This window comes from Mustelus asterias, chromosome 7 (assembly GCF_964213995.1).
Source record: "Mustelus asterias chromosome 7, sMusAst1.hap1.1, whole genome shotgun sequence".
In the NCBI taxonomy this organism is placed as follows: Eukaryota; Metazoa; Chordata; class Chondrichthyes; order Carcharhiniformes; family Triakidae; genus Mustelus; species Mustelus asterias.
The window spans coordinates 4,000,984-4,024,300 of NC_135807.1; the positions used below are offsets into that span (position 1 = coordinate 4,000,984).

The 23,317-nt window shown below is 44.8% G+C and overlaps 1 protein-coding gene across 2 annotated transcripts in view; it reads right to left on the minus strand.

Moving 5' to 3' along the window:
- The window catches only part of osbpl1a (oxysterol binding protein-like 1A), a 314,225-nt gene that overhangs the window by 210,021 nt on the left and 80,887 nt on the right, over nt 1–23,317 (minus strand). The window lies entirely within an intron of this gene.

Below are 23,317 nucleotides of genomic sequence, written 5' to 3' on the forward strand. Positions count from 1 at the left end.
TTCACACTCTGTCCCTGTTAACTCTCACTCATTCACACTCTGTCCCTGTTAACTCTCACTCAGTCCCTGTTAACTCTCACTCATTCACACTCTGACCCTGTTAACTCTCACTCATTCACACTCTGTCCCTGTTAACTCTCACTCATTCACACTCTGTCCCTGTTAACTCTCACTCAGTCCCTGTTAACTCTCACTCATTCACACTCTGACCCTGTTGTTAACTCTCACTCATTCACACTCTGTCCCTGTTGTTAACTCTCACTCATTCACACTCTGACCCTGTTAACTCTCACTCATTCACACTCTGTCCCTGTTGTTAACTCTCACTCATTCACACTCTGTCCCTGTTAACTCTCACTCATTCACACTCTGACCCTGTTAACTCACTCATTCACACTCTGACCCTGTTAACTCTCACTCATTCACACTCTGACCCTGTTAACTCTCACTCATTCACACTCTGACCCTGTTAACTCTCACTCATTCACACTCTGTCCCTGTTAACTCTCACTCATTCACACTCTGTCCCTGTTAACTCTCACTCATTCACACTCTGTCCCTGTTGTTAACTCTCACTCATTCACACTCTGTCCCTGTTAACTCTCACTCATTCACACTCTGTCCCTGTTAACTCACACTCATTCACACTCTGTCCCTGTTAACTCTCACTCATTCACACTCTGACCCTGTTAACTCTCACTCATTCACACTCTGACCCTGTTAACTCTCACTCATTCACACTCTGACCCTGTTAACTCTCACTCATTCACACTCTGACCCTGTTAACTCTCACTCATTCAAACTCTGACCCTGTTAACTCTCACTCATTCACACTCTGACCCTGTTAACTCGCTCATTCACACTCTGACCCTGTTAACTCTCACTCATTCACACTCTGTCCCTGTTGTTAACTCTCACTCATTCACACTCTGACTCTGTTGTTAACTCTCACTCATTCACACTCTGACCCTGTTAACTCTCACTCATTCACACTCTGTCCCTGTTAACTCTCACTCATTCACACTCTGTCCCTGTTAACTCACACTCATTCACACTCTGACCCTGTTGTTAACTCTCACTCATTCACACTCTGTCCCTGTTAACTCACACTCATTCACACTCTGACCCTGTTAACTCTCACTCATTCACACTCTGTCCCTGTTGTTAACTCTCACTCATTCACACTCTGTCCCTGTTAACTCTCACTCATTCACACTCTGTCCCTGTTGTTAACTCTCACTCATTCACACTCTGTCCCTGTTAACTCTCACTCATTCACACTCTGACCCTGTTAACTCACACTCATTCACACTCTGACCCTGTTAACTCTCACTCATTCACACTCTGTCCCTGTTAACTCTCACTCATTCACACTCTGACCCTGTTAACTCTCACTCATTCACACTCTGTCCCTGTTAACTCTCACTCATTCACACTCTGTCCCTGTTAACTCTCACTCATTCACACTCTGTCCCTGTTAACTCTCACTCATTCACACTCTGACCCTGTTAACTCTCACTCATTCACACTCTGTCCCTGTTAACTCTCACTCATTCACACACTGACCCTGTTAACTCACTCATTCACACTCTGTCCCTGTTAACTCTCACTCATTCACACTCTGACCCTGTTAACTCACACTCATTCACACTCTGACCCTGTTAACTCTCACTCATTCACACTCTGACCCTGTTAACTCACACTCATTCACACTCTGACCCTGTTAACTCTCACTCATTCACACTCTGACCCTGTTAACTCTCACTCATTCACACTCTGTCCCTGTTAACTCTCACTCATTCACACTCTGACCCTGTTAACTCACACTCATTCACACTCTGACCCTGTTAACTCACACTCATTCACACTCTGTCCCTGTTGTTAACTCTCACTCATTCACACTCTGTCCCTGTTAACTCTCACTCATTCACACTCTGTCCCTGTTAACTCTCACTCATTCACACTCTGACCCTGTTAACTCTCACTCATTCACACTCTGTCCCTGTTAACTCTCACTCATTCACACTCTGACCCTGTTAACTCACACTCATTCACACTCTGACCCTGTTAACTCTCACTCATTCACACACTGACCCTGTTAACTCAGTCATTCACACTCTGTCCCTGTTAACTCACTCATTCACACTCTGACCCTGTTAACTCTCACTCATTCACACTCTGTCCCTGTTGTTAACTCTCACTCATTCACACTCTGACCCTGTTAACTCACACTCATTCACACTCTGACCCTGTTAACTCACTCATTCACACTCTGACCCTGTTGTTAACTCTCACTCATTCACACTCTGTCCCTGTTGTTAACTCTCACTCATTCACACTCTGTCCCTGTTAACTCTCACTCATTCACACTCTGTCCCTGTTAACTCTCACTCATTCACACTCTGACCCTGTTAACTCACTCATTCACACTCTGACCCTGTTAACTCTCACTCATTCACACTCTGACCCTGTTAACTCACACTCATTCACACTCTGACCCTGTTAACTCACTCATTCACACTCTGACCCTGTTAACTCACACTCATTCACACTCTGACCCTGTTGTTAACTCTCACTCATTCACACTCTGACCCTGTTGTTAACTCTCACTCATTCACACTCTGTCCCTGTTGTTAACTCTCACTCATTCACACTCTGTCCCTGTTAACTCACACTCATTCACACTCTGTCCCTGTTGTTAACTCTCACTCATTCACACTCTGACCCTGTTGTTAACTCTCACTCATTCACACTCTGTCCCTGTTAACTCACACTCATTCACACTCTGTCCCTGTTAACTCTCACTCATTCACACTCTGACCCTGTTAACTCTCACTCATTCACACTCTGACCCTGTTAACTCTCACTCATTCACACTCTGACCCTGTTAACTCTCACTCATTCACACTCTGACCCTGTTAACTCACACTCATTCACACTCTGACCCTGTTAACTCTCACTCATTCACACTCTGACCCTGTTGTTAACTCTCACTCATTCACACTCTGACCCTGTTGTTAACTCTCACTCATTCACACTCTGACCCTGTTGTTAACTCTCACTCATTCACACTCTGACCCTGTTAACTCTCACTCATTCACACTCTGTCCCTGTTAACTCTCACTCATTCACACTCTGACCCTGTTAACTCACACTCATTCACACTCTGACCCTGTTAACTCTCACTCATTCACACTCTGACCCTGTTAACTCACACTCATTCACACTCTGACCCTGTTAACTCTCACTCATTCACACTCTGTCCCTGTTGTTAACTCACACTCATTCACACTCTGACCCTGTTAACTCTCACTCATTCACACTCTGACCCTGTTGTTAACTCTCACTCATTCACACTCTGTCCCTGTTAACTCACACTCATTCACACTCTGTCCCTGTTAACTCACTCATTCACACTCTGACCCTGTTAACTCTCACTCATTCACACTCTGACCCTGTTGTTAACTCTCACTCATTCACACTCTGACCCTGTTGTTAACTCTCACTCATTCACACTCTGTCCCTGTTAACTCACACTCATTCACACTCTGTCCCTGTTGTTAACTCTCACTCATTCACACTCTGACCCTGTTGTTAACTCTCACTCATTCACACTCTGTCCCTGTTAACTCACACTCATTCACACTCTGTCCCTGTTAACTCTCACTCATTCACACTCTGACCCTGTTAACTCTCACTCATTCACACTCTGACCCTGTTAACTCTCACTCATTCACACTCTGTCCCTGTTAACTCTCACTCATTCACACTCTGTCCCTGTTAACTCACACTCATTCACACTCTGACCCTGTTAACTCTCACTCATTCACACTCTGACCCTGTTAACTCTCACTCATTCACACTCTGACCCTGTTAACTCTCACTCATTCACACTCTGTCCCTGTTAACTCTCACTCATTCACACTCTGTCCCTGTTAACTCTCACTCATTCACACTCTGTCCCTGTTGTTAACTCTCACTCATTCACACACTGACCCTGTTAACTCACACTCATTCACACTCTGACCCTGTTAACTCACACTCATTCACACTCTGACCCTGTTAACTCTCACTCATTCACACTCTGACCCTGTTAACTCTCACCCATTCACACTCTGTCCCTGTTAACTCTCACTCATTCACACTCTGTCCCTGTTAACTCTCACTCATTCACACACTGACCCTGTTAACTCACTCATTCACACTCTGACCCTGTTAACTCTCACTCATTCACACTCTGACCCTGTTAACTCACACTCATTCACACTCTGACCCTGTTAACTCACACTCATTCACACTCTGACCCTGTTAACTCACACTCATTCACACTCTGACCCTGTTAACTCACACTCATTCACACTCTGACCCTGTTAACTCTCACTCATTCACACTCTGACCCTGTTAACTCACACTCATTCACACTCTGACCCTGTTAACTCACACTCATTCACACTCTGACCCTGTTAACTCACACTCATTCACACTCTGACCCTGTTAACTCACACTCATTCACACTCTGACCCTGTTAACTCACACTCATTCACACTCTGACCCTGTTAACTCACACTCATTCACACTCTGTCCCTGTTAACTCTCACTCATTCACACTCTGTCCCTGTTGTTAACTCTCACTCATTCACACACTGACCCTGTTAACTCACTCATTCACACTCTGTCCCTGTTAACTCACACTCATTCACACTCTGTCCCTGTTGTTAACTCACACTCATTCACACTCTGACCCTGTTAACTCACACTCATTCACACTCTGTCCCTGTTAACTCTCACTCATTCACACTCTGTCCCTGTTGTTAACTCTCACTCATTCACACACTGACCCTGTTAACTCACTCATTCACACTCTGTCCCTGTTAACTCTCACTCATTCACACTCTGTCCCTGTTGTTAACTCACACTCATTCACACTCTGACCCTGTTAACTCTCACTCATTCACACTCTGTCCCTGTTAACTCTCACTCATTCACACTCTGACCCTGTTAACTCTCACTCATTCACACTCTGACCCTGTTGTTAACTCTCACTCATTCACACTCTGTCCCTGTTGTTAACTCTCACTCATTCACACTCTGTCCCTGTTAACTCTCACTCATTCACACTCTGTCCCTGTTAACTCTCACTCATTCACACTCTGTCCCTGTTAACTCTCACTCATTCACACTCTGTCCCTGTTAACTCACACTCATTCACACTCTGACCCTGTTGTTAACTCTCACTCATTCACACTCTGTCCCTGTTGTTAACTCTCACTCATTCACACTCTGTCCCTGTTGTTAACTCTCACTCATTCACACTCTGACTCTGTTGTGAACTCTCACTCATTCACACTCTGACCCTGTTAACTCTCACTCATTCACACTCTGTCCCTGTTGTTAACTCTCACTCATTCACACTCTGTCCCTGTTAACTCTCACTCATTCACACTCTGTCCCTGTTAACTCACACTCATTCACACTCTGACCCTGTTGTGAACTCTCACTCATTCACACTCTGTCCCTGTTGTTAACTCTCACTCATTCACACTCTGACCCTGTTAACTCTCACTCATTCACACTCTGTCCCTGTTGTTAACTCTCACTCATTCACACTCTGACCCTGTTAACTCTCACTCATTCACACTCTGTCCCTGTTAACTCTCACTCATTCACACTCTGTCCCTGTTAACTCTCACTCATTCACACTCTGTCCCTGTTAACTCACACTCATTCACACTCTGACCCTGTTGTTAACTCTCACTCATTCACACTCTGTCCCTGTTGTTAACTCTCACTCATTCACACTCTGACCCTGTTAACTCTCACTCATTCACACTCTGTCCCTGTTGTTAACTCTCACTCATTCACACTCTGTCCCTGTTAACTCACACTCATTCACACTCTGACCCTGTTAACTCTCACTCATTCACACTCTGACCCTGTTAACTCTCACTCATTCACACTCTGACCCTGTTAACTCTCACTCATTCACACTCTGTCCCTGTTAACTCTCACTCATTCACACTCTGACCCTGTTAACTCACTCATTCACACTCTGACCCTGTTAACTCTCACTCATTCACACTCTGACCCTGTTAACTCTCACTCATTCACACTCTGTCCCTGTTAACTCTCACTCATTCACACTCTGTCCCTGTTGTTAACTCTCACTCATTCACACTCTGTCCCTGTTAACTCTCACTCATTCACACTCTGTCCCTGTTAACTCACACTCATTCACACTCTGTCCCTGTTAACTCTCACTCATTCACACTCTGACCCTGTTAACTCTCACTCATTCACACTCTGACCCTGTTAACTCTCACTCATTCACACTCTGACCCTGTTAACTCTCACTCATTCACACTCTGACCCTGTTAACTCTCACTCATTCACACTCTGACCCTGTTAACTCTCACTCATTCACACTCTGACCCTGTTAACTCACTCATTCACACTCTGACCCTGTTAACTCTCACTCATTCACACTCTGACCCTGTTAACTCTCACTCATTCACACTCTGACCCTGTTAACTCTCACTCATTCACACTCTGACCCTGTTAACTCACTCATTCACACTCTGACCCTGTTAACTCTCACTCATTCACACTCTGTCCCTGTTGTTAACTCTCACTCATTCACACTCTGACTCTGTTGTTAACTCTCACTCATTCACACTCTGTCCCTGTTAACTCTCACTCATTCACACTCTGACCCTGTTAACTCTCACTCATTCACACTCTGTCCCTGTTAACTCTCACTCATTCACACTCTGTCCCTGTTAACTCTCACTCATTCACACTCTGTCCCTGTTAACTCACACTCATTCACACTCTGACCCTGTTGTTAACTCTCACTCATTCACACTCTGTCCCTGTTAACTCTCACTCATTCACACTCTGTCCCTGTTGTTAACTCTCACTCATTCACACTCTGACCCTGTTGTTAACTCTCACTCATTCACACTCTGTCCCTGTTGTTAACTCTCACTCATTCACACTCTGTCCCTGTTGTTAACTCTCACTCATTCACACTCTGACCCTGTTAACTCTCACTCATTCACACTCTGTCCCTGTTGTTAACTCTCACTCATTCACACTCTGTCCCTGTTAACTCTCACTCATTCACACTCTGTCCCTGTTGTTAACTCTCACTCATTCACACACTGACCCTGTTAACTCAGTCATTCACACTCTGTCCCTGTTAACTCTCACTCATTCACACTCTGACCCTGTTAACTCACACTCATTCACACTCTGACCCTGTTAACTCTCACTCATTCACACTCTGTCCCTGTTAACTCTCACTCATTCACACTCTGACCCTGTTAACTCTCACTCATTCACACTCTGTCCCTGTTAACTCTCACTCATTCACACTCTGTCCCTGTTGTTAACTCACTCATTCACACTCTGACCCTGTTAACTCACTCATTCACACTCTGACCCTGTTAACTCTCACTCATTCACACTCTGACCCTGTTAACTCTCACTCATTCACACTCTGTCCCTGTTAACTCTCACTCATTCACACTCTGTCCCTGTTAACTCTCACTCATTCACACTCTGACCCTGTTAACTCTCACTCATTCACACTCTGTCCCTGTTAACTCTCACTCATTCACACTCTGTCCCTGTTGTTAACTCTCACTCATTCACACTCTGTCCCTGTTAACTCTCACTCATTCACACTCTGTCCCTGTTAACTCACACTCATTCACACTCTGTCCCTGTTAACTCTCACTCATTCACACTCTGACCCTGTTAACTCTCACTCATTCACACTCTGACCCTGTTAACTCTCACTCATTCACACTCTGACCCTGTTAACTCTCACTCATTCACACTCTGACCCTGTTAACTCTCACTCATTCACACTCTGACCCTGTTAACTCTCACTCATTCACACTCTGACCCTGTTAACTCACTCATTCACACTCTGACCCTGTTAACTCTCACTCATTCACACTCTGACCCTGTTAACTCTCACTCATTCACACTCTGACCCTGTTAACTCTCACTCATTCACACTCTGACCCTGTTAACTCACTCATTCACACTCTGACCCTGTTAACTCTCACTCATTCACACTCTGTCCCTGTTGTTAACTCTCACTCATTCACACTCTGACTCTGTTGTTAACTCTCACTCATTCACACTCTGACCCTGTTAACTCTCACTCATTCACACTCTGTCCCTGTTAACTCTCACTCATTCACACTCTGTCCCTGTTAACTCTCACTCATTCACACTCTGTCCCTGTTAACTCACACTCATTCACACTCTGACCCTGTTGTTAACTCTCACTCATTCACACTCTGTCCCTGTTAACTCTCACTCATTCACACTCTGTCCCTGTTGTTAACTCTCACTCATTCACACTCTGTCCCTGTTGTTAACTCTCACTCATTCACACTCTGTCCCTGTTGTTAACTCTCACTCATTCACACTCTGTCCCTGTTGTTAACTCTCACTCATTCACACTCTGACCCTGTTAACTCTCACTCATTCACACTCTGTCCCTGTTGTTAACTCTCACTCATTCACACTCTGTCCCTGTTAACTCTCACTCATTCACACTCTGTCCCTGTTGTTAACTCTCACTCATTCACACACTGACCCTGTTAACTCAGTCATTCACACTCTGTCCCTGTTAACTCTCACTCATTCACACTCTGACCCTGTTAACTCACACTCATTCACACTCTGACCCTGTTAACTCTCACTCATTCACACTCTGTCCCTGTTAACTCTCACTCATTCACACTCTGACCCTGTTAACTCTCACTCATTCACACTCTGTCCCTGTTAACTCTCACTCATTCACACTCTGTCCCTGTTGTTAACTCACTCATTCACACTCTGACCCTGTTAACTCACTCATTCACACTCTGACCCTGTTAACTCTCACTCATTCACACTCTGACCCTGTTAACTCTCACTCATTCACACTCTGTCCCTGTTAACTCTCACTCATTCACACTCTGTCCCTGTTAACTCTCACTCATTCACACTCTGACCCTGTTAACTCTCACTCATTCACACTCTGTCCCTGTTAACTCTCACTCATTCACACTCTGTCCCTGTTGTTAACTCACTCATTCACACACTGACCCTGTTAACTCAGTCATTCACACTCTGACCCTGTTAACTCTCACTCATTCACACTCTGACCCTGTTAACTCACACTCATTCACACTCTGTCCCTGTTAACTCTCACTCATTCACACTCTGACCCTGTTAACTCACACTCATTCACACTCTGACCCTGTTAACTCACTCATTCACACTCTGACCCTGTTGTTAACTCTCACTCATTCACACTCTGTCCCTGTTGTTAACTCTCACTCATTCACACTCTGTCCCTGTTAACTCTCACTCATTCACACTCTGTCCCTGTTGTTAACTCTCACTCATTCACACTCTGTCCCTGTTAACTCTCACTCATTCACACTCTGACCCTGTTAACTCACTCATTCACACTCTGACCCTGTTAACTCTCACTCATTCACACTCTCACCCTGTTAACTCACACTCATTCACACTCTGACCCTGTTAACTCTCACTCATTCACACTCTGACCCTGTTAACTCACACTCATTCACACTCTGTCCCTGTTAACTCTCACTCATTCACACTCTGACCCTGTTAACTCTCACTCATTCACACTCTGACCCTGTTAACTCTCACTCATTCACACTCTGTCCCTGTTAACTCTCACTCATTCACACTCTGTCCCTGTTAACTCTCACTCATTCACACTCTGACCCTGTTAACTCTCACTCATTCACACTCTGACCCTGTTAACTCTCACTCATTCACACTCTGTCCCTGTTAACTCACTCATTCACACTCTGACCCTGTTAACTCTCACTCATTCACACTCTGTCCCTGTTAACTCTCACTCATTCACACTCTGACCCTGTTAACTCTCACTCATTCACACTCTGTCCCTGTTAACTCTCACTCATTCACACTCTGTCCCTGTTAACTCTCACTCATTCACACTCTGACCCTGTTAACTCTCACTCATTCACACTCTGTCCCTGTTAACTCTCACTCATTCACACTCTGTCCCTGTTGTTAACTCTCACTCATTCACACTCTGACCCTGTTGTTAACTCTCACTCATTCACACTCTGACCCTGTTGTTAACTCTCACTCATTCACACTCTGACCCTGTTAACTCACTCATTCACACTCTGACCCTGTTAACTCTCACTCATTCACACTCTGTCCCTGTTAACTCTCACTCATTCACACTCTGTCCCTGTTGTTAACTCTCACTCATTCACACTCTGACCCTGTTAACTCTCACTCATTCACACTCTGTCCCTGTTAACTCTCACTCATTCACACTCTGACCCTGTTAACTCTCACTCATTCACACTCTGTCCCTGTTAACTCTCACTCATTCACACTCTGTCCCTGTTGTTAACTCACTCATTCACACACTGACCCTGTTAACTCAGTCATTCACACTCTGTCCCTGTTGTTAACTCTCACTCATTCACACTCTGTCCCTGTTAACTCAGTCATTCACACTCTGTCCCTGTTGTTAACTCACTCATTCACACTCTGTCCCTGTTAACTCTCACTCATTCACACTCTGTCCCTGTTGTTAACTCTCACTCATTCACACTCTGACCCTGTTAACTCACTCATTCACACTCTGTCCCTGTTGTTAACTCTCACTCATTCACACTCTGTCCCTGTTAACTCTCACTCATTCACACTCTGACCCTGTTAACTCACTCATTCACACTCTGACCCTGTTGTTAACTCTCACTCATTCACACTCTGACCCTGTTAACTCACTCATTCACACTCTGACCCTGTTAACTCTCACTCATTCACACTCTGACCCTGTTAACTCACACTCATTCACACTCTGACCCTGTTAACTCTCACTCATTCACACTCTGACCCTGTTAACTCACACTCATTCACACTCTGACCCTGTTAACTCACACTCATTCACACACTGACCCTGTTAACTCTCACTCATTCACACTCTGACCCTGTTGTTAACTCTCACTCATTCACACTCTGACCCTGTTGTTAACTCACACTCATTCACACTCTGACCCTGTTAACTCTCACTCATTCACACTCTGACCCTGTTGTTAACTCACACTCATTCACACTCTGACCCTGTTAACTCTCACTCATTCACACTCTGACCCTGTTGTTAACTCACACTCATTCACACTCTGACCCTGTTAACTCTCACTCATTCACACTCTGTCCCTGTTAACTCACTCATTCACACTCTGTCCCTGTTAACTCACTCATTCACACTCTGACCCTGTTAACTCTCACTCATTCACACTCTGTCCCTGTTAACTCTCACTCATTCACACTCTGTCCCTGTTAACTCTCACTCATTCACACTCTGTCCCTGTTAACTCTCACTCATTCACACTCTGACCCTGTTAACTCTCACTCATTCACACTCTGACCCTGTTAACTCTCACTCATTCACACTCTGACCCTGTTAACTCTCACTCATTCACACTCTGACCCTGTTAACTCTCACTCATTCACACTCTGACCCTGTTAACTCTCACTCATTCACACTCTGACCCTGTTAACTCACACTCATTCACACTCTGTCCCTGTTAACTCTCACTCATTCACACTCTGACCCTGTTAACTCTCACTCATTCACACTCTGACCCTGTTAACTCACTCATTCACACTCTGACCCTGTTAACTCTCACTCATTCACACTCTGACCCTGTTAACTCTCACTCATTCACACTCTGACCCTGTTAACTCACAGTCATTCACACTCTGACCCTGTTAACTCACACTCATTCACACTCTGACCCTGTTAACTCACACTCATTCACACTCTGACCCTGTTAACTCACACTCATTCACACTCTGACCCTGTTAACTCACACTCATTCACACTCTGTCCCTGTTAACTCTCACTCATTCACACTCTGTCCCTGTTGTTAACTCTCACTCATTCACACACTGACCCTGTTAACTCACACTCATTCACACTCTGTCCCTGTTGTTAACTCTCACTCATTCACACTCTGTCCCTGTTGTTAACTCTCACTCATTCACACACTGACCCTGTTAACTCACACTCATTCACACTCTGACCCTGTTGTTAACTCTCACTCATTCACACACTGACCCTGTTAACTCACACTCATTCACACTCTGTCCCTGTTAACTCACACTCATTCACACTCTGTCCCTGTTAACTCTCACTCATTCACACACTGACCCTGTTAACTCACACTCATTCACACACTGACCCTGTTAACTCTCACTCATTCACACTCTGACCCTGTTAACTCACACTCATTCACACTCTGTCCCTGTTAACTCTCACTCATTCACACTCTGACCCTGTTGTTAACTCTCACTCATTCACACACTGACCCTGTTAACTCACTCATTCACACTCTGACCCTGTTAACTCACACTCATTCACACTCTGACCCTGTTGTTAACTCACACTCATTCACACTCTGACCCTGTTAACTCTCACTCATTCACACTCTGTCCCTGTTAACTCTCACTCATTCACACTCTGACCCTGTTAACTCTCACTCATTCACACTCTGTCCCTGTTAACTCTCACTCATTCACACTCTGTCCCTGTTAACTCTCACTCATTCACACTCTGTCCCTGTTGTTAACTCACTCATTCACACACTGACCCTGTTAACTCTCACTCATTCACAAACTGACCCTGTTAACTCAGTCATTCACACTCTGTCCCTGTTGTTAACTCTCACTCATTCACACTCTGTCCCTGTTAACTCTCACTCATTCACACTCTGTCCCTGTTGTTAACTCACTCATTCACACACTGACCCTGTTAACTCTCACTCATTCACAAACTGACCCTGTTAACTCAGTCATTCACACTCTGTCCCTGTTGTTAACTCACACTCATTCACACTCTGACCCTGTTAACTCTCACTCATTCACACTCTGTCCCTGTTAACTCTCACTCATTCACACTCTGTCCCTGTTAACTCTCACTCATTCACACTCTGTCCCTGTTGTTAACTCACTCATTCACACACTGACCCTGTTAACTCTCACTCATTCACACTCTGACCCTGTTGTTAACTCTCACTCATTCACACTCTGACCCTGTTAACTCAGTCATTCACACTCTGACCCTGTTAACTCACTCATTCACACTCTGACCCTGTTAACTCTCACTCATTCACACACTGACCCTGTTAACTCACTCATTCACACTCTGACCCTGTTAACTCTCACTCATTCACACTCTGACCCTGTTAACTCTCACTCATTCACACACTGACCCTGTTAACTCACTCATTCACACTCTGTCCCTGTTGTTAACTCAGTCATTCACACTCTGTCCCTGTTGTTAACTCTCACTCATTCACACTCTGACCCTGTTAACTCAGTCATTCACACTCTGTCCCTGTTAACTCACTCATTCACACTCTGACCCTGTTAACTCACTCATTCACACACTGACCCTGTTAACTCACTCATTCACACTCTGTCCCTGTTGTTAACTCTCACTCATTCACACTCTGACCCTGTTAACTCACTCATTCACACTCTGTCCCTGTTAACTCTCACTCATTCACACTCTGTCCCTGTTAACTCTCACTCATTCACACTCTGACCCTGTTGTTAACTCACACTCATTCACACTCTGTCCCTGTTAACTCACACTCATTCACACTCTGACCCTGTTAACTCACACTCATTCACACTCTGTCCCTGTTAACTCTCACTCATTCACACTCTGACCCTGTTAACTCTCACTCATTCACACTCTGTCCCTGTTAACTCTCACTCATTCACACTCTGTCCCTGTTAACTCACACTCATTCACACTCTGACCCTGTTAACTCACACTCATTCACACTCTGTCCCTGTTAACTCTCACTCATTCACACTCTGACCCTGTTAACTCTCACTCATTCACACTCTGACCCTGTTAACTCTCACTCATTCACACTCTGACCCTGTTAACTCTCACTCATTCACACTCTGACCCTGTTGTTAACTCTCACTCATTCACACTCTGACCCTGTTGTTAACTCTCACTCATTCACACTCTGACCCTGTTAACTCACTCATTCACACTCTGACCCTGTTAACTCTCACTCATTCACACTCTGACCCTGTTAACTCACTCATTCACACTCTGACCCTGTTAACTCTCACTCATTCACACTCTGACCCTGTTAACTCACTCATTCACACTCTGACCCTGTTAACTCTCACTCATTCACACTCTGACCCTGTTAACTCACTCATTCACACTCTGACCCTGTTAACTCTCACTCATTCACACTCTGACCCTGTTAACTCTCACTCATTCACACTCTGACCCTGTTAACTCTCACTCATTCACACTCTGTCCCTGTTAACTCACACTCATTCACACTCTGTCCCTGTTGTTAACTCTCACTCATTCACACTCTGACCCTGTTGTTAACTCTCACTCATTCACACTCTGACCCTGTTGTTAACTCTCACTCATTCACACTCTGACCCTGTTAACTCTCACTCATTCACACTCTGTCCCTGTTGTTAACTCTCACTTATTCACACTCTGACCCTGTTAACTCTCACTCATTCACACTCTGTCCCTGTTGTTAACTCTCACTCATTCACACTCTGACCCTGTTAACTCTCACTCATTCACACTCTGACCCTGTTAACTCTCACTCATTCACACTCTGTCCCTGTTGTTAACTCTCACTCATTCACACTCTGTCCCTGTTAACTCACACTCATTCACACTCTGTCCCTGTTAACTCACACTCATTCACACTCTGACCCTGTTGTTAACTCTCACTCATTCACACTCTGTCCCTGTTGTTAACTCTCACTCATTCACACTCTGTCCCTGTTAACTCACACTCATTCACACTCTGACCCTGTTAACTCACACTCATTCACACTCTGTCCCTGTTAACTCACACTCATTCACACTCTGTCCCTGTTAACTCACACTCATTCACACTCTGTCCCTGTTGTTAACTCTCACTCATTCACACTCTGTCCCTGTTAACTCACTCATTCACACTCTGACCCTGTTAACTCTCACTCATTCACACTCTGTCCCTGTTAACTCACACTCATTCACACTCTGACCCTGTTAACTCTCACTCATTCACACTCTGTCCCTGTTGTTAACTCTCACTCATTCACACTCTGTCCCTGTTAACTCACACTCATTCACACTCTGACCCTGTTAACTCTCACTCATTCACACTCTGTCCCTGTTGTTAACTCTCACTCATTCACACTCTGTCCCTGTTGTTAACTCTCACTCATTCACACTCTGACCCTGTTAACTCTCACTCATTCACACTCTGTCCCTGTTAACTCACACTCATTCACACTCTGACCCTGTTAACTCACACTCATTCACACACTGACCCTGTTAACTCACTCATTCACACTCTGACCCTGTTAACTCACACTCATTCACACTCTGACCCTGTTAACTCACACTCATTCACACTCTGACCCTGTTAACTCACACTCATTCACACTCTGACCCTGTTAACTCACTCATTCACACTCTGTCCCTGTTGTTAACTCACTCATTCACACTCTGTCCCTGTTAACTCACTCATTCACACTCTGACCCTGTTAACTCACTCATTCACACTCTGACCCTGTTAACTCACACTCATTCACACTCTGTCCCTGTTGTTAACTCTCACTCATTCACACTCTGTCCCTGTTGTTAACTCTCACTCATTCACACTCTGACCCTGTTAACTCTCACTCATTCACACTCTGTCCCTGTTAACTCTCACTCATTCACACTCTGTCCCTGTTAACTCTCACTCATTCACACTCTGTCCCTGTTAACTCTCACTCATTCACACTCTGTCCCTGTTAACTCACTCTCATTCACACTCTGACCCTGTTGTTAACTCTCACTCATTCACACTCTGTCCCTGTTAACTCTCACTCATTCACACTCTGACCCTGTTAACTCACACTCATTCACACTCTGTCCCTGTTAACTCTCACTCATTCACACTCTGACCCTGTTGTTAACTCTCACTCATTCACACTCTGTCCCTGTTGTTAACTCACACTCAAACACACTCTGACCCTGTTGTTAACTCTCACTCATTCACACTCTGTCCCTGTTGTTAACTCTCACTCATTCACACTCTGACTCTGTTGTTAACTCTCACTCATTCACACTCTGACCCTGTTAACTCTCACTCATTCACACTCTGTCCCTGTTAACTCACACTCATTCACACTCTGACCCTGTTGTTAACTCTCACTCATTCACACTCTGTCCCTGTTGTTAACTCTCACTCATTCACACTCTGACCCTGTTAACTCTCACTCATTCACACTCTGTCCCTGTTGTTAACTCTCACTCATTCACACTCTGACCCTGTTAACTCTCACTCATTCACACTCTGTCCCTGTTAACTCTCACTCATTCACACTCTGTCCCTGTTAACTCTCACTCATTCACACTCTGTCCCTGTTAACTCACACTCATTCACACTCTGACCCTGTTGTTAACTCTCACTCATTCACACTCTGTCCCTGTTGTTAACTCTCACTCATTCACACTCTGACCCTGTTAACTCTCACTCATTCACACTCTGTCCCTGTTGTTAACTCTCACTCATTCACACTCTGTCCCTGTTAACTCTCACTCATTCACACTCTGACCCTGTTAACTCTCACTCATTCACACTCTGACCCTGTTAACTCTCACTCATTCACACTCTGACCCTGTTAACTCTCACTCATTCACACTCTGTCCCTGTTAACTCTCACTCATTCACACTCTGTCCCTGTTAACTCTCACTCATTCACACTCTGTCCCTGTTGTTAACTCTCACTCATTCACACTCTGTCCCTGTTAACTCTCACTCATTCACACTCTGTCCCTGTTAACTCTCACTCATTCACACTCTGACCCTGTTAACTCTCACTCATTCACACTCTGTCCCTGTTGTTAACTCTCACTCATTCACACTCTGACCCTGTTAACTCTCACTCATTCACACTCTGTCCCTGTTAACTCTCACTCATTCACACTCTGACCCTGTTAACTCTCACTCATTCACACTCTGTCCCTGTTGTTAACTCTCACTCATTCACACTCTGTCCCTGTTAACTCTCACTCATTCACACTCTGTCCCTGTTAACTCTCACTCATTCACACTCTGACCCTGTTAACTCTCACTCATTCACACTCTGTCCCTGTTGTTAACTCTCACTCATTCACACTCTGACCCTGTTAACTCTCACTCATTCACACTCTGTCCCTGTTGTTAACTCTCACTCATTCACACTCTGTCCCTGTTAACTCTCACTCATTCACACTCTGACCCTGTTAACTCACTCATTCACACTCTGTCCCTGTTAACTCTCACTCATTCACACTCTGTCCCTGTTAACTCTCACTCATTCACACTCTGTCCCTGTTAACTCTCACTCATTCACACTCTGTCCCTGTTGTTAACTCTCACTCATTCACACTCTGTCCCTGTTAACTCTCACTCATTCACACTCTGTCCCTGTTAACTCTCACTCATTCACACTCTGACCCTGTTAACTCTCACTCATTCACACTCTGACCCTGTTAACTCTCACTCATTCACACTCTGTCCCTGTTAACTCTCACTCATTCACACTCTGACCCTGTTAACTCTCACTCATTCACACTCTGACCCTGTTAACTCACTCATTCACACTCTGACCCTGTTAACTCTCACTCATTCACACTCTGTCCCTGTTGTTAACTCTCACTCATTCACACTCTGTCCCTGTTAACTCTCACTCATTCACACTCTGACCCTGTTAACTCTCACTCATTCACACTCTGACTCTGTTGTTAACTCTTACTCATTCACACTCTGACCCTGTTAACTCTCACTCATTCACACTCTGTCCCTGTTAACTCTCACTCATTCACACTCTGTCCCTGTTAACTCTCACTCATTCACACTCTGTCCCTGTTAACTCACACTCATTCACACTCTGACCCTGTTGTTAACTCTCACTCATTCACACTCTGTCCCTGTTGTTAACTCTCACTCATTCACACTCTGTCCCTGTTGTTAACTCTCACTCATTCACACTCTGACTCTGTTGTTAACTCTCACTCATTCACACTCTGACCCTGTTAACTCTCACTCATTCACACTCTGTCCCTGTTAACTCTCACTCATTCACACTCTGTCCCTGTTAACTCTCACTCATTCACACTCTGTCCCTGTTAACTCACACTCATTCACACTCTGACCCTGTTGTTAACTCTCACTCATTCACACTCTGTCCCTGTTGTTAACTCTCACTCATTCACACTCTGACCCTGTTAACTCTCACTCATTCACACTCTGTCCCTGTTGTTAACTCTCACTCATTCACACTCTGTCCCTGTTGTTAACTCTCACTCATTCACACTCTGACCCTGTTAACTCTCACTCATTCACACTCTGACCCTGTTAACTCACTCATTCACACTCTGACCCTGTTAACTCTCACTCATTCACACTCTGACCCTGTTAACTCTCACTCATTCACACTCTGTCCCTGTTAACTCTCACTCATTCACACTCTGTCCCTGTTAACTCACACTCATTCACACTCTGTCCCTGTTAACTCTCACTCATTCACACTCTGACCCTGTTAACTCTCACTCATTCACACTCTGACCCTGTTTACTCTCACTCATTCACACTCTGTCCCTGTTAACTCTCACTCATTCACACTCTGTCCCTGTTAACTCTCACTCATTCACACTCTGACCCTGTTAACTCTCACTCATTCACACTCTGTCCCTGTTAACTCTCACTCATTCACACTCTGTCCCTGTTAACTCTCACTCATTCACACTCTGTCCCTGTTGTTAACTCTCACTCATTCACACTCTGTCCCTGTTAACTCTCACTCATTCACACTCTGTCCCTGTTAACTCACACTCATTCACACTCTGTCCCTGTTAACTCTCACTCATTCACACTCTGACCCTGTTAACTCACTCATTCACACTCTGTCCCTGTTAACTCACACTCATTCACACTCTGTCCCTGTTAACTCACACTCATTCACACTCTGTCCCTGTTAACTCTCACTCATTCACACTCTGACCCTGTTAACTCTCACTCATTCACACTCTGACCCTGTTAACTCTCACTCATTCACACTCTGTCCCTGTTAACTCTCACTCATTCACACTCTGACCCTGTTAACTCTCACTCATTCACACTCTGACCCTGTTAACTCTCACTCATTCACACTCTGACCCTGTTAACTCACACTCATTCACACTCTGTCCCTGTTAACTCTCACTCATTCACACTCTGACCCTGTTAACTCTCACTCATTCACACTCTGACCCTGTTAACTCTCACTCATTCACACTCTGACCCTGTTAACTCTCACTCATTCACACTCTGACCCTGTTAACTCTCACTCATTCACACTCTGTCCCTGTTAACTCTCACTCATTCACACTCTGACCCTGTTAACTCTCACTCATTCACACTCTGACCCTGTTAACTCTCACTCATTCACACTCTGACCCTGTTAACTCTCACTCATTCACACTCTGACCCTGTTAACTCTCACTCATTCACACTCTGACCCTGTTAACTCTCACTCATTCACACTCTGACCCTGTTAACTCTCACTCATTCACACTCTGACCCTGTTAACTCTCACTCATTCACACTCTGACCCTGTTAACTCTCACTCATTCACACTCTGTCCCTGTTAACTCTCACTCATTCACACTCTGACTCTGTTAACTCACTCATTCACACTCTGACCCTGTTAACTCTCACTCATTCACACTCTGACCCTGTTAACTCTCACTCATTCACACTCTGACCCTGTTAACTCACTCATTCACACTCTGTCCCTGTTAACTCTCACTCATTCACACTCTGACCCTGTTAACTCACTCATTCACACTCTGTCCCTGTTAACTCACTCATTCACACTCTGACCCTGTTAACTCACTCATTCACACTCTGACCCTGTTAACTCACTCATTCACACTCTGACCCTGTTAACTCACTCATTCACACTCTGACCCTGTTAACTCTCACTCATTCACACTCTGACCCTGTTAACTCACTCATTCACACTCTGACCCTGTTAACTCTCACTCATTCACACTCTGACCCTGTTAACTCACTCATTCACACTCTGACCCTGTTAACTCACTCATTCACACTCTGACCCTGTTAACTCTCACTCATTCACACTCTGACCCTGTTAACTCACTCATTCACACTCTGACCCTGTTAACTCTCACTCATTCACACTCTGACCCTGTTAACTCTCACTCATTCACACTCTGACCCTGTTAACTCTCACTCATTCACACTCTGACCCTGTTAACTCACTCATTCACACTCTGACCCTGTTAACTCTCACTCATTCACACTCTGACCCTGTTAACTCTCACTCATTCACACTCTGACCCTGTTAACTCTCACTCATTCACACTCTGTCCCTGTTAACTCTCACTCATTCACACTCTGACCCTGTTAACTCTCACTCATTCACACTCTGACCCTGTTAACTCTCACTCATTCACACTCTGACCCTGTTAACTCACACTCATTCACACACTGACCCTGTTAACTCACTCATTCACACTCTGACCCTGTTAACTCTCACTCATTCACACTCTGACCCTGTTAACTCACTCATTCACACACTGACCCTGTTAACTCACTCATTCACACTCTGTCCCTGTTAACTCTCACTCATTCACACTCTGTCCCTGTTAACTCTCACTCATTCACACTCTGTCCCTGTTAACTCACTCATTCACACTCTGACCCTGTTAACTCACTCATTCACACTCTGACCCTGTTAACTCTCACTCATTCACACTCTGACCCTGTTAACTCACACTCATTCACACACTGACCCTGTTAACTCACTCATTCACACTCTGACCCTGTTAACTCTCACTCATTCACACTCTGACCCTGTTAACTCACTCATTCACACACTGACCCTGTTAACTCACTCATTCACACTCTGTCCCTGTTAACTCTCACTCATTCACACTCTGTCCCTGTTAACTCTCACTCATTCACACTCTGTCCCTGTTAACTCACTCATTCACACTCTGACCCTGTTAACTCACTCATTCACACTCTGACCCTGTTAACTCTCACTCATTCACACTCTGACCCTGTTAACTCACACTCATTCACACACTGACCCTGTTAACTCACTCATTCACACTCTGACCCTGTTAACTCACACTCATTCACACTCTGTCCCTGTTAACTCACACTCATTCACACACTGACCCTGTTAACTCACTCATTCACACTCTGACCCTGTTAACTCACACTCATTCACACACTGACCCTGTTAACTCACTCATTCACACTCTGACCCTGTTAACTCACACTCATTCACACTCTGTCCCTGTTAACTCACTCATTCACACTCTGACCCTGTTAACTCACTCATTCACACTCTGACCCTGTTAACTCACACTCATTCACACTCTGTCCCTGTTAACTCACTCATTCACACTCTGTCCCTGTTAACTCACTCATTCACACTCTGTCCCTGTTAACTCACTCATTCACACTCTGTCCCTGTTGTTAACTCTCACTCATTCACACACTGACCCTGTTAACTCTCACTCATTCACACTCTGACCCTGTTAACTCACTCATTCACACTCTGACCCTGTTAACTCACACTCATTCACACACTGACCCTGTTAACTCTCACTCATTCACACTCTGACCCTGTTAACTCTCACTCATTCACACTCTGACCCTGTTAACTCTCACTCATTCACACTCTGTCCCTGTTGTTAACTCTCACTCATTCACACTCTGACCCTGTTGTTAACTCTCACTCATTCACACTCTGACCCTGTTGTTAACTCACACTCATTCACACTCTGACCCTGTTGTTAACTCTCACTCATTCACACTCTGTCCCTGTTGTTAACTCTCACTCATTCACACTCTGACCCTGTTAACTCTCACTCATTCACACTCTGACCCTGTTGTTAACTCACTCATTCACACTCTGTCCCTGTTAACTCACTCATTCACACTCTGTCCCTGTTAACTCTCACTCATTCACACTCTGACCCTGTTAACTCTCACTCATTCACACTCTGACCCTGTTAACTCACTCATTCACACTCTGTCCCTGTTAACTCACTCATTCACACTCTGTCCCTGTTAACTCTCACTCATTCACACTCTGACCCTGTTAACTCTCACTCATTCACACTCTGACCCTGTTAACTCTCACTCATTCACACTCTGTCCCTGTTAACTCTCACTCATTCACACTCTGTCCCTGTTAACTCTCACTCATTCACACTCTGTCCCTGTTAACTCTCACTCATTCACACTCTGACCCTGTTAACTCTCACTCATTCACACTCTGTCCCTGTTAACTCTCACTCATTCACACTCTGTCCCTGTTAACTCTCACTCATTCACACTCTGTCCCTGTTAACTCTCACTCATTCACACTCTGTCCCTGTTAACTCTCACTCATTCACACTCTGTCCCTGTTAACTCTCACTCATTCACACTCTGTCCCTGTTAACTCTCACTCATTCACACTCTGTCCCTGTTAACTCTCACTCATTCACACTCTGTCCCTGTTAACTCTCACTCATTCACACTCTGTCCCTGTTAACTCACTCATTCACACTCTGACCCTGTTAACTCTCACTCATTCACACTCTGTCCCTGTTGTTAACTCTCACTCATTCACACTCTGTCCCTGTTAACTCTCACTCATTCACACTCTGTCCCTGTTAACTCTCACTCATTCACACTCTGACCCTGTTAACTCTCACTCATTCACACTCTGTCCCTGTTGTTAACTCTCACTCATTCACACTCTGACCCTGTTAACTCTCACTCATTCACACTCTGACCCTGTTGTTAACTCACTCATTCACACTCTGACCCTGTTGTTAACTCTCACTCATTCACACTCTGTCCCTGTTGTTAACTCTCACTCATTCACACTCTGTCCCTGTTGTTAACTCTCACTCATTCACACTCTGTCCCTGTTAACTCTCACTCATTCACACTCTGTCCCTGTTGTTAACTCTCACTCATTCACACTCTGACCCTGTTAACTCACTCATTCACACTCTGTCCCTGTTAACTCTCACTCATTCACACTCTGACCCTGTTAACTCACACTCATTCACACTCTGACCCTGTTAACTCACTCATTCACACTCTGACCCTGTTGTTAACTCTCACTCATTCACACTCTGTCCCTGTTGTTAACTCTCACTCATTCACACTCTGTCCCTGTTAACTCTCACTCA